This window comes from Triticum aestivum, chromosome 3B (assembly GCF_018294505.1).
Source record: "Triticum aestivum cultivar Chinese Spring chromosome 3B, IWGSC CS RefSeq v2.1, whole genome shotgun sequence".
Lineage (NCBI taxonomy): Eukaryota > Viridiplantae > Streptophyta > Magnoliopsida > Poales > Poaceae > Triticum > Triticum aestivum.
In genome coordinates this window covers 394,463,859-394,472,755 of record NC_057801.1, presented here as the reverse complement: position 1 = coordinate 394,472,755, position 8,897 = coordinate 394,463,859, and positions in this window count along the sequence as shown.

Below are 8,897 nucleotides of genomic sequence, written 5' to 3'. Positions count from 1 at the left end.
CCCTACGGTCAGCGCTGTCCACGGCCTCCAGTAGGCTACAAACACCAGAAACTACTTGCAACTCCTGGACAGAGAGCTAGGGTGAATAAGAAGTCGAGCGGGGTCATATTTCAGGGCCCAATGCATGGTAGTAGCTGTATCTTAAATCACACATACAGATCTCAGTGCTTAAGGTCGGCTTCAATGAAACAACCCACCATGTACTCCTACATGGCCTCTCATCGATACCTTTACCAAATCGTGTTCACCACACCACTCTCATTACCGACATTAACATTTCACAATAGCCCATCACCCAGATGAACCAGACCTGACACGACTCTAAGCATAGCAGGCATAGCAAGGTAGGAACAACACATACACATGGCTCAATCAACTCCTACACATGCTAGTGGGTTTCATCTAGTTACTGTGGCAATGACAGGTCATGCAGAGGAAATGGGTTCAACTACCGTAGCACACAGCAGTTTGAAACGCGTTGTCTTAGTGCGGTAAAAAGAGCAGGAGCGAGAACATGGGATTGTATCGATATGATCAAATGGTTGGTTGCTTGCCTGATGGTTCGTTGCACTGATACGGTTCTTCGTTAGGGTAATCACGGTACTCCTTGGAGGCAGAACCTGTCGTAAAGGACATCGATACGCAAACATCACCAAACAATGTGCAACAATATGATGCATGCATGAAACATGGCAATATGAGTGTGTTGGGCTAATGCAACTAAAACCAGAAGGGTTTGAACAAATTTGAATCAAAGATTCAAATTTCAAACTCAAACATGGCCTCTTTAAAGTGCTTTTCCTTGTTCTGCTTGAAACATCAATTTAACTTGTTTGGTCATGCATGAAAATAGTACAGATGGATAGATTGGATTTTTCTGATCATTTTTCATATATAATTTGTCCAATTTGGAGTTACAGAATAAAAGTTATGAATTTTTGAAGTTTAAATAATATTCTGGAATTTCCTGATTTAAATTAAATCCAGAAATTATAATTATTGCGCCAGCATGATGTCAGCATGACGTCAGTGGTCAACTGCGGCTGTCTGGGGTCAAACCTGATGTGTGGGGGCCACACGTCAGTGACAGGGGGGGTTTAACAGGTTTAAATTAATCCTAATTAGGGATTAGTGGCGCTGGGGCCCACTAGTCAGTGCCAGGGGGTTAACTAACAGTGGTTAGCACTAATCCTAATTAGCTACAGGGCTGGGCCCACCTGTCAGGGACTCAGGGGGGGTCCTGCCGTGGTCAAGGTGGGTCAAACCCACCGGCGACGTGACGCCGGCGAGGCCCGAGACGGCGGCGCGACGCGGGATCGCGCTACAGGGCACGGACGAGGCCGTGCTTGGGCTCGTTGGAGAGCCCTTGCTCCCGCGCGTCGAACGGTGGCCGTGGCTGGGCCTGGGGTGGCCGGAGTCGACGACGGCGAGCTCGGCTGCGGCCGCCGGAGTTCGGGTGCGGTCGGGATCGATGTTGCAGGGGGTTTGGGGAGGCGTTAGTGTGTGCTGCGTGATCCTAGTGAGGTGTGGAGCACGATAGTGTGCTCGGTTGGGTGCTACGGTGACCGTGGCCACGGCGGCGACATCGCCGGCGGCGTGGAGCTCTCGGCCAAGGTGGGGCTAGGGCCTAGAGGTCGGGAGAGACCAGGGGAGAAGGGGGAAACGATCCGGGGGTTCACCGCGGAGCTGCAGGGATGGTTAGCGGGCTCGGGGACGCGCTGGAGACGATGAATTCGACGGCGACGATGGTCGGAGCCCGAAGAGGGGAACGGTGACGTGGCGGCGATGCAGGGCTTCTGGAGGACCGTGGAGCGGTGGGGAGGAAGAGGGGGTCGTGGCGGAGCTTCTGAGCTAGTCGGGGGAGCAAGGGGTGGCCGGAGACGGCTGCTGTGGCGAACGGCGGCGACGGTGGTGTTCGGCCGTGTGAGAGAGAGAGCGAGGGAGAGGAGGGAAGAGCCGGGGGAGAGTGAGAGAGAGCAGGGGGGATCGGGACGGCCTGCGGGAGTCGTCCACGCGGCCAGGAGCTCGTCGGCAAGCAGGAGGTGGCCGCGCGGCCGTGCGCGTGCGAGCACGCAACAGCTTCGGGGCGAGGGGAGGAAGATGACGGAGGGCTGCAGTGGTGGGCTGGGCCGCCTACTGGCTGGGCCGGCCAGCTGGCTGGGCTGCACAGGGAGGAGCCCAGGTAAGCTTCTCCCTTTTAATTATTTTCTGTTTTCTAATTTCTAACATTTGTTTTGATTTAAATAAAATATTAAATCATTTTATTTCCTTATGCCAATTTTTTGCAGGAGCTAGATATATTATTCCAGAGCTCCTTTATAAGTGGCATAATATTTGGACATATATTAATATATATAAATAATATATTTCCAAAGCAAATAATTATGCATTAATTCCAAATGCCCAAAATAAATACCTATGAGCTCTTTAAAAATATTGGTTTGATTTTTATCTCTGTCCAATATTTTCAGAGAGCAACATGAGCATTTTCTTGGACCCTTTTGGAGAAATTTTTATTTGGATCATTTTCAAAAAATGATTCTGAGGGTTTCACAGATCCCCATTTCAAGTTTCTGATGAAAGGGTAAACATGATGCAACACTCTAATGCATGACTAGCTAGGGTGTGACAACTCACCCCCACTCAAAAGAATCTCGTCCCGAGATTTGGGTTCCTCCGGGAAGAAGGCGGGATACTCGAGTCGAAGACGATCCTCCCTTTCCCAAGTTGCTTCATCCTCAGAATGGTGCGACCATTGAACCTTGAGAAACTTGATATTATGACGTCGGGTGGTACGTTTGGCTTGACCGAGGATACGAACGGGGTACTCTCGATATGTAAGATTATCTTGAAGATCAAGCGTTTCGTGGTCCACTTCACGGATAGGATCCGAGAAGCAACGCCTGAGTTGAGAAACGTGAAAGACATCGTGGACTCTGGAGAGGTGCGGAGGTAGTTCCAACTGGTAGGCAACTTCTCCTCGTTTGGCAAGAATGCGAAAGGGTCCAATGTAACGAGGAGCTAATTTGCCTTTGATACCGAAACGATGGGTTCCCTTCAGAGGGGTGACCCGAAGATAGGCCTTCTCGTCAACCTCGAAAGTCATAGCCTTATGTTTTCGGTCATATTGACTCTTTTGACGAGATTGGGCTGTTTTCAACTTTTCACGAACGATGCGAACTTGTTCTTCTGCTTCCTGAATCATATCCGGGCCAAAGAATTGTCTTTCCCCGGTCTCTGACCAGTTAAGGGGTGTTCGACACCGTCGTCCATAGAGAACTTCAAAAGGGGCTTTACCCAAGCTAGATTGATAGCTGTTGTTATAAGCGAATTCGGCAAATGGAAGGCACTTCTCCCAATCCATTCCGAAAGAGATAACAGAGGCTCGAAGCATGTCTTCTAGAATTTGGTTGACGCGTTCCACTTGACCAGTCGACTGAGGGTGGAAAGCGGTGCTAAAGGAGAGGCGGGTTCCCATAGCATTCTGAAAACTTTCCCAAAATCGAGAGGTGAAAAGACTTCCTCGATCCGAGTTGATTTACAAAGGAACACCATGGAGGGACACTATTCGGGAGATGTATAAGTCTGCCAGCTGGCTAGCGGTTATACTCCCACGAACAGGCAAGAAATGAGCTACTTTGGAAAGACGATCGACCACGACGAAAATAGCATTATTCCCTCTCTTGGTCCTGGGAAAACCGGTAATGAAATCCATACCAATTTTATCCCATTTCCATTCAGGAATAGCTAACGGTTGAAGGGTGCCAGCAGGCCGTTGGTGCTCTGCTTTTACACGACGACAGACGTCGCAATTAGCAATAAACTGAGCAATTTCTCTCTTCATCCTAGTCCACCAGAACCTCTGGCGTAGGTCCTGATACATCTTAGTACTACCGGGATGAATGGTGAGAGGAGATTCATGGGCTTCCTTAAGGATCAATCGCCGTAGATGCTGGTTCTTGGGAACCACTAGACGGTTCTCAAAGTACACAACACCATGATCATTTGTGGAGAAACAACTAGCACCTCCGCTAGCAATGTTCTCTTTGATTTTAGATATTCCCTTATCTCGCCTTTGGGCAGCGATGATTTGATCCGTAAGAGTAGGTTTTGCTACCAAGGTGGAAAGAAAACCTTGAGGTACAATGTGAAGGTTAAGCTTCCGAAATTCCTCATGGAGGAGCGGTTGACTTTGTTGTAACATCAGGTTGTTACAATAAGATTTACGACTTAGCGCATCATCCATGACGTTGGCTTTCCCTGGGGTGTAGGTTATTCCTAAGTCGAAGTCTGTGATCAATTCAACCCAACGTCTTTGCCTGAGATTCAGATCCGGTTGGGTGAAAATGTACTTCAGACTTTGGTGATCAGTGAATATTTCGCAACGATTACCGAGGAGGTAATGTCGCCAGGTTTTAAGTGCATAGACTACAGCTGCAAGCTCTAGATCATGAGTAGGATAATTCTCCTCATGTGGGTGCAATTGCCGTGAAGCGTAGGCGATTACGTGTCGATCTTGCATGAGAATGCAACCCAGTCCTTGTCGCGAGGCGTCGCAGTAGATAACAAAGTCCTTGGAGAAGTCTGGCGGTACCAGTACGGGAGCAGAGGTCAGGCGTCTTTTCAGTTCCTGAAAGCTGTGCTCACATTGTGGAGTCCATTCGAACTTTTTATCTTTCTTGAGGAGTTCGGTTAGAGGCTTAGCAACTTTGGAGAAGTTCTCGACAAAGCGACGACAATAGCTCGCTAAGCCTAGAAAACTCCGAACCTGCTTGACCGATTCAGGTGGAGTCCAATTAAGGACGGCTTGAACTCGCTCAGGGTTAACAGCAATACCTTTACCAGATATTACATGACCTAGATAGGTCACTTCTGTCAACCAGAATTCACATTTAGAAAATTTGGCATAAAGGCGATGCTCTCGAAGTTTCTTCAACACTAGCCTTAGATGTTCGGCATGTTCTTCCTCGTTCTTGGAGTAGATGAGTATATCATCGAGATAAACTACGACGAACTTATCCAAATACTCCATGAAGATTGAGTTCATTAACCGAGAAAAGGTGGCTGGAGCGTTGGTTAAACCGAAGGACATGACGGTGTACTCGTATTGGCCATAACGAGTAACAAAGGCCGTTTTAGGAATGTCCCCGTTTCTGATTTTGATTTGATGGTAGCCCAACCTCAAATCCATCTTGGAGAAGACTGAGGATCCAGCGAGCTGATCGTACAGGTCGTTGATCCTGGGAAGTGGATATTTGTTCTTGATTGTGACCAAATTGACAGGTCGGTAATCTACAACCATCCGGTCCGTACCATCCTTCTTCTTGACGAATAGGACGGGGCAAGCCCACGGAGATGAACTAGGGCGGATGAAACCCTTTTTCAAGGACTCATCGAGTTGTTTCTTAAGCTCGGCTAGTTCTAGGGGTGCCATCTTATAAGGTCTTCTAGCAATCGGAACGGTTCCTGGAATGAGGTCTATTACGAACTCAACATCCCTGTCAGGTGGAACACCTGGCAATTCCTCTGGAAAGACATCCGGGAAGTCACGGACTACCGGAATGTCCTCAAGGTCTGGCAAAGGGCTGGCGTTAAGAGAATATAATTGTCGCTTGGCTATTCGGGTCAAAACATTGACTATCTTCCCCGAAGGATGGGTGAGTTGAACAGTCCTAGAGAAGCAATCAATTTTGGCTTGATGAGCTGACATCCAGTCCATACCCAAAATGATATTAATATCTGAAGATTTAAGGGCTATCAAAGACGCGAGAAAAACAAGTCTGTCGACTTGGATTTCATTTCCATAACTTACCCTAGAGGTCTGCCATCTAGAACCAGGAGTAGAAATTTCCATAGTGGATGGCATGTCACAGAATGCAATGTTATGCAAACGAGCATAATTTTCGGATATAAAAGAATGAGAGGCTCCTGTATCGAAAAGAACAGATGCCGGGTGGCAATTAACAAGAAGCGTACCGAGAACGACGTTGGGATCCTCTTGAGCTTCTTCGGCAGAGATACAGTTGACATGGCCACGTGAAGCGGTGACCGGTCTGGCGTGAAATATTTTTCCTGTCGGCTTGCCACGGCCAACAGCTTTAGCAGATTGATTGGGGTTGGTCTGGGGACACTCACGCATATAGTGACCAGATTCCCCACACTTGAAACAAGTCACGGAACTGGTATGTGGAGGAGCATTGTTAGTTGGACCCCCATAGGGCTTGGCCGGTGCAGACTGTTGAACGGGGCGAGGCGCCTGGAAAGATGGCCTCGGTGTGAACCTGGGTGGCAGGGCGGTGTTGGGCACCCACACGCGGCGCTTCTGAGGACCAGCACCGGATGAGGAACCCATATCACGGCCATGCTTGCGTGTTGCGTCATAGTCAGTCTGACCAGTTTCAGCACTGATGGCTTTGTTGACAAGTTTCTGAAAAGATGTGCACTCATGCAGACGGAGGTCGCGGCGAAGCTCAGGACTAAGGCCCTTACGGAACCTTGCTTGCTTCTTGGCGTCAGTAGAAACTTCCTCGGTTGCATATCGTGCGAGATTACCAAACTCCCTGCTATAAACATCCACAGAAAGTCGGCCTTGGGTGAAATTGCAGAATTCCTCACGTTTACGGTCCATGAGACCCTCCGGAATGTGATGTTCACGGAAAGCCTCGCTGAATTCAGCCCAAGTAGTGACATGGTCTGCTGGGCGCATAGCTCCATAATTCTCCCACCATAGACTGGCGGGGCCTTCAAGATGATATGCAGCAAAGGTGACCTTGTCAGCCTCCGCTACCAGCACAGAACGCAGTTTGTGAGCGATACTGCGAAGCCAGTCATCAGCGTCGAGAGGCTCGACGGAGTGGTGGAACGTGGGTGGATGTAATTTGATAAAATCACTGAGTGACACCACGTTAGTCCTCTGATGGTGTGCCGTGTTCTGTTCAATACGCTCCAACAAACGGTTGGTCTCCCGCTTGTTTCTCTCAGCTTCCATCATAACCTCGGCTAGTGAAGGAGGATGAGGCAGATTTGCATCCCTGACTTCACTGCCTTCGGCCTGCTCTTGAGGAGCAGGGTTAGTGCGCGTGTTGACCATCCTAGGTAAACAAGACAATGATTTAGTCAGGATGATAAAATTCCGACATAGGATACATAATGTAAGGAATAACTCGGAATGCAAGATGATCATCCGTATGACATGGTAGATACAGCAACTGCTTCTTTTATTCCATCGTCATACACACCATACAGGGTTTAGTACAAGACCAAACAAAGTACTAATACGGTGAAAAGAGGATTACATCTCATCGGAGGCATTCCAAGCTCCTATACATTATTTTTATACACCTCCGGAAGAGTACAAACTAGGTCATATCCCACGAGTCACGCGGAACGATAGAAGACACAGCTAGTGCGAACTAGTGATACTACCACTAACTCAGATCAATCCGTAGTAGTCCTCGTAGAAGTCACCTCCATAGCCTAGAAGCTCAACATGATCATCCGGAAACAGACGGTCTCGCGGAGCTTGTGGACCATAGGGGCTAGGATGAGGCCTTGGACCAACAGACGGTGGCCTGCGGGGACCGCGAGGTGGGGTGATGCCTCCTACATCACGCCAAACCATCACGTCCGGCAGAGCAGATCTCACAGGATAGAGATCGCGCATATCTGAATATCCAGCTTGCACCGCCGGTGCGAACCGAGTCAAAGTGGCCCAGTGGTCAGCACGGGTATTGAAGAGCTCTAACCTCAAGGCCCGATTTTCACGGTCCTTATCCTCGAGCATCTCAGCAGTGGTGCGAGTCCGTGAATCCTCCTGAGTGGGGTCAGCATAAATAGCCTGGAGATACCCTTGTGCTCCCGGAAGTGATCCTGGCATATACCGGAAATCAGAGTCCCGAAATAAACCAGATCTGACTCGCATAATGGTCATCATAGAGTAGGCGGCGTCCTGCACAGCCATCTCAATAGTAACCCCGAGTCCATAGGAGCAGTGAAGAGGCTCGGTGGATCCAGGATAAGATGGAAATATCCTGACAGTGCAGAGATACTGGCTTTGATTAAAATCTCGGAATTGCTCTTCGACCGTGTACTCGGGATACCAACGGTATCCAGCCTCAGACATTACCCTGACCAACTTGGCAGTATGGCCGGGTACATCTAGGCATCGAGTCAGGCGAACCACTTGATTGAGGTCGCGAGTGGCCATCTGAAAGCACAATCATAATGCAAAGGCATTAGAATTTCTAGCAAATTTTCGGCAGCATAACAGCTGTAAATGCTCAAAAAAGGATTTTGAGACATTTGACAAAGGATTTCGTACACACTCAACATCATCATATCAAAGTTCTGAAACCATTCTAGCAACATAATGTGGTAGTAGAACTGAACTAGGCTTGTGACCAACAAACTTATAAGGTACTACTGATTAGTAACTCGTGATCCTGATAGAGAGAACAGATCCTAATTCCTTAACCACCGGTGGAAGAATGGACTGACTCAGATCAGAAAGTCATAAGATAAAGGAGTAAAAAGAGCCTTACGTTCCAACCCACAAACAATTCCCCTACATATAACTAAAGAATTTCTAGACTCAACATCAACCAGTTTGGCTTGGAGAACCTACAGGCAGTCCGGCTCTGATGCCAACGCTGTCAGGACCCCGACTCGATGTCACATCGATCTAGCCGGTAACACCTCATATCACTTTGCGGCCTCACGCACGGTATTCCCACGGGAGTCGCCTTACCTTTGCCCGGGACCGTTTGCGCCTTTTGGCTCACGTATATGATAGTGTCGCTAGCATCCATATGATAAGGAGCCCGGGCTGACATGACTAGTCGTAAACCCAAAGTGGCACAGACTTACAGGGACAGGCATCCATGACCCAGCTCCGAACG